Genomic DNA, 5,170 nt, shown 5'->3' with positions numbered 1-5,170 from the left:
TTGGGCAGCCCCTGAAGGTACGGGAGTGCCACCGGCCGCAGCACATGCTGCACGTAGCGGTGGGCATTTAACGTGCCTTGAATACGCACTAGAGGTGACGTGGAATCATACGCAATAGCGCCCCAAACCATGATGCCGCGTTGTCTAGCGGTAGGGCGCTCCACAGTTACTGCCGGATTTGACCTTTCTCCACGCCGACGCCACACTCGTCTGCGGTGACTATCACTGACAGAACAGAAGCGTGACTCATCGGAGAACACGACGTTCCGCCATTCCCTCATCCAAGTCGCTCTAGCCCGGCACCATGCCAGGCGTGCACGTCTATGCTGTGGAGTCAATGGTAGTCTTCTGAGCGGACGCCGGACGCCGGGAGTGCAGGCCTCCTTCAACCAATCGACGGGAAATTGTTCTGGTCGATATTGGAACAGCCAGGGTGTCTTGCACATGCTGAAGAATGGCGGTTGACGTGGCGTGCGGGGCTGCCACCGCTTGGCGGCGGATGCGCCGATCCTCGCGTGCTGACGTCACTCGGGCTGCGCCTGGACCCCTTGCACGTGCCACATGTCCCTGCGCCAACCATCTTCGTCACAGGCGCTGCACCGTGGACACATCCCTATGGGTATCGGCTGCGATTTGACGAAGCGACCAACCTGCCCTTCTCAGCCCGATCACCATACCCCTCGTAAAGTCATCTGTATGCTGGAAATGCCTCCGTTGACGGCGGCCTGGCATTCTTAGCTATACACGTGTCCTGTGGCACACGACAACACGTTCTACAATGACTGTCGGCTGAGAAATCACGGTACGAAGTGGGCCATTCGCCAACGCCGTGTCCCATTTATCGTTCGCTACGTGCGCAGCACAGCGGCGCATTTCACATCATGAGCATACCTCAGTGACGTCAGTCTACCCTGCAATTGGCATAAAGTTCTGACCACTCCTTCTTGGTGTTGCATTTGCTTTGTTAGTCAGTGTATAATTTGTTTACATCTACAACTAAATTTCGTACATCCACTTCTTTCAAATATCTTTGCAACAATCCTCGCAGTTCATACCGGAAACATTTAATCATTTCATTTCAAATGGTTGCGTGGTCTCTAAAAGTATTGTACAGTAGGTAAACAGGAATTAAGTGAGTCAGTGACCTCACAACGTGGTTCTTTTAAGGTCAAGTTCAAAATATACCGGCTGCACGGTTGAGAAATTACGTATGACTTGAGAGAGTTATAAAATATTCCAACTAGAAGAATAACTCTCAACTGTATAAGGACTTCAGTATACCTGATAAGATCTACTTAAGTGACACCTTTTAGGCGGCTCATATACTTATTTCAGTGTTCCGGTTAACCCACTATGTGGGATTAAGAAAACGGAATTCTACTGGACGATTTTTAAACCTAAGTAGCTAATTATGTTGTGTGGAAGTTGACTGCACTACACATGGTTATGAACATATCAAAACTTCCGATACGAAGCGCCAAGAGAACAATATTTAACTTGAAAAAAGCTTTTAACTTGTAAGGTTATGTAAAGCGCGTAATATAGTACATGGGGAAGATCATGTTAAGAATACAACAAGAATGACCAACAGAACATTGGTGGGAACCGAAACCACAACCAGAAGATTTCACGTCCGATGCTCTATCATAGGAGTTACGATGGCCTAGACCAGCATTGTTATTTTGGCTGGAATCTCATTGTGGGTACGGTTACCATCGCTGTCCATTTGGTCATTTTTGTTCTGTACTTAACATTTATTTGGCATTTGCTCTAAGTAAAAGGGTTATCAAGTTTTCAACGTGAAAATTCGGAACTTGGAATCGGATCACAGATAATTAGGCCTATATATGGAGATCGACCTTCCAGCATTTGCTTTGCTAGTTACCGAAAGTTTTCGGCGACCGAAGTATGGTAGAAGGCTAGAGTTGGGAAGGTAGTGGCCATGGCTTTAATTAAGGTACAGACCCAGCATTTGTCTGGTGTGAAAACGGAAAACCAAGAAAAACTCCCTTCAGGACATCCGACGATGGGGTAGGAAAGACCTAGGAGTTGGAAGGAAGCGGCCGTGGCCTTAATTAAGGTACAGCCCCAGCATTTGCCTGGTGTGAAAATGGGAAACCACGGAAAACCATCTTCAGGGCTGCCGATAGTGGGATTCGAACCCACTATCTCCCGTCTGCAAGCTCACAGCTGCGTGTCCCTGTGATTGTTTCGTGTGTATGATGACGTATGATAGGTTGTGTGATTGTGATTATTATTATTATAATAATTATTATTATTATTATAGTGTAACGTACATAATTTTAGCTTCTACTCATGTACATGTACATAGATCACTTTTATGGCCATACTTATATTTCCATTTACTTTATTACTTATTTTGTTCTATTTTTGCATTGCTTATTTTTTTTCAGTTTGTATCTTACCTTTTCATTATGACTTTGTCTCTCATTATCTATACGCTCCGAATTTTATTCTATTTTGTTTGTTGAACTCTGCTTTCTTTCTTCATTATATGTTGTCCAAATCTGTAATTTTTAGCTTATCTTTGATTTTATGATAGAATAGTACATTTCTTTTATATATGTATTATCTGTAGATTAATTATGTGGTTAAGTGTAAGAGAGGGCCACGAGCCCTAACTTCGCCACTACTAAAGTCAATAAATAAATAAATAAATAAATAAATAAATAAATAAATAAATAAATAAATAAATAAATAAATAAATAAATAACTCGCTCGGTCTTCCAACTTTTAATATTATAGATCTTTCTTTCTTAATTTTGCTCAGATTCGATTACCTAGAAAATTCCGGGTGGGTGGCAACCCTGATATGTACTCGACATCATCTAAGAAGCTGGGAAGCTTTTACTGGTAAAATGTCCGACTCGTTGGCTGAATGGTCAGCGTACTGGCCTTCGGTTCAGAGGATCCCGGGTTCGATTCCCGGCCGGATTGGGGATTTTAACCTTCATTGGTTAATTCCAATGGCCCGGGGGCTGGGTGTTGGTGTTGTCCCCAACATTCCTGCAACTCACACACCACACATAACACTATCCTCCACCACAATAACAACGCAGTTACCTACATATGGCAGATGCCGCCCACCCTCATCGGAGGGTCTGTCTTACAAGGGCTGCACTCGGCTAGAAATAGCCACACGAAATTATTACACTGGTAAAATGCGGTCATGAAGGTTAAAATTCAAATCGAAAAATATTGTTTAGCTCTGTGATGATCACTTGAAGCTGGCAGTATGGCTCTGCCATTTAGGTATTTGTGATCAGTCGGTGCAACAAACTGACATTTGTGAGTGCTAAAATAGATAGTATATTTACTGACTCATTAAAAATAATTTTCGTAGGGAAATTGTGGAGATACCCATTCCCTTAAATCCGGTAGCAGCTGAAGGAACGTTGAAAACACAGCGTAAATTACTGATGAGGTTTCGCCATTTAACCTCAAAAGTATATCCGTATTTTTCTCCAAATTAGAACTCAAACATGTTTGAAAACTGAAAGCTGATTATTATGTGAAACCGAGTACAGTAAAGATATCTCAAGAGACACTCGTGAAAGAGAGGAAGTTGACTCCTGAAAAATTTAATTAAAATACCATCCTGTGTTGTAGAAGTTTGCCATGGTTTCCCACTTTCAACTCCTCATGAATATTGGGATGGTGCCCAGCATATCTCATGTATTTTTTTGCAATATGTTATTTACATCTAAGTATTGTCAATATTTAATGCGTGTTTTTTTTAAATATTGTTTCCATACCGTTGCAAATACACATTCCTACCAGGATACCTCCCAATTTCATTATGTACTCTTCTTCTTCTTAATCTGTTTACCCTCCAGGGTTGGTTTTTCCCTCGCACTTAGCGAGGGATCCCACCTCTACCGCCTCAAGGGCAGTGTCCTGGAGCCTCATACTTTGGGTCGGGGATACAACTGGGGAAAATGACCAGTACCTCGCCCAGACGGCTTCACCTGCTATGCTGAACAGGGGACTTGCGGAGGGATGGGAAAATTGGAAGGGATAGACAAGGAAGAGGGAAGGGAAGCGGCCGTGGCCTTAAGTTAGGTACCATCCCGGCATTTGCCTGAAGGAGAAGTGGAAAACCACGGAAAAGCACTTCCAGGATGGCTGAGGTGGGAATCGAACCCACCTCTACTCAGTTGACCTCCCGAGGCTGAGTGGACCCCGTTCCAGCCCTCGTACAACTTTTCAAATTTCGTGGCAGATCCGGGAATCGAACCCGGGCCTCCGGGGATGGCAGCTAATCACACTAACCACTACACCACAGAGGCGGACAAAAATGTGGAACGCTTCACGATTTTGCGTGTCATCCTTGCGCAGGGGCCATACTAATATTCTCTGTATCGTTCCAATTTTAGTATATGTGCCACCGAAGAGAGTACAATATGTACTCTACTGGGCGAATTGGCCGTGCGGTTATGGGCGCGCAGCTGTGAGCTTGCATTCGGGAGGTAGTGGGTTCGAACTCCACTGTCGGCAACCCTGAAGATGGTTTTCTGCGGTTTCCCATTTTCACACCAGGAAAAGGCTGGGGCTGTACCTTAATTAAGGCCACGGCCGCTTCCTTCCCACTCCTAGCCCTTTCCTTCCCCATCGTCGCCGTAAGACCTATTTGTGTCGGTGTGACGTAAAGCAAGTTGTAAAATAAAAGAATAGAAATGTACTGATAAATAATTTAATTAGAGGTAGCTGCCGTTTTAGTGAAATGGCTTAGAATTGGCTCGGTGAACATAACAGTACGGTGAAGCACGTGGCAGGCCTCGTACAGGCCGTGTAGGAGTTAAGCACAGGAAGGCATTTAATCGCGATTATATTGTAGTTACCAGACGTATGGGCCAGTCAGTCTCTGAAGTTGTGCAGGCAGCAGGTTTTCCATGGACCAGCATGTCTGAAGTGTATCGTGAGTACGTGCATTCCGGCAAAACCATGACTGTTAGGATCAGCTACAGTGATTTACAACGTGTTCATCACAGGAGTCACTGTCGGTCAGCTCGGATAAGAGCAAATAGACGAGCCACATCATCTTCTCGAAAATGGGGTACGGAAGCAATCGTCCTACTTGGAAACCTCTGCTGACCGCACATCCCATGGAACTAAGGCTACCATGTGCAAGGGAACACTGGCGTTGGAC

General features: G+C 44.7%; 1 non-coding gene across 1 annotated transcript; it reads right to left on the bottom strand.

The window, feature by feature from the left end:
- Positions 1-4,314: 4,314 nt before the first annotated feature.
- Positions 4,315-4,421, bottom strand: LOC137497179 (U6 spliceosomal RNA). The gene has a single exon (XR_011017714.1). It is a non-coding gene; the product is annotated as a U6 spliceosomal RNA (small nuclear RNA).
- Between the last annotated feature and the right edge of the window lie 749 nt (positions 4,422-5,170).

The sequence above is a fragment of the Anabrus simplex genome, chromosome 1, assembly GCF_040414725.1.
Source record: "Anabrus simplex isolate iqAnaSimp1 chromosome 1, ASM4041472v1, whole genome shotgun sequence".
Taxonomy (NCBI): domain Eukaryota; kingdom Metazoa; phylum Arthropoda; class Insecta; order Orthoptera; family Tettigoniidae; genus Anabrus; species Anabrus simplex.
The sequence above is the reverse complement of the archived record's forward strand: the minus strand, read 5'-3'. Positions and strand labels throughout refer to the sequence as shown.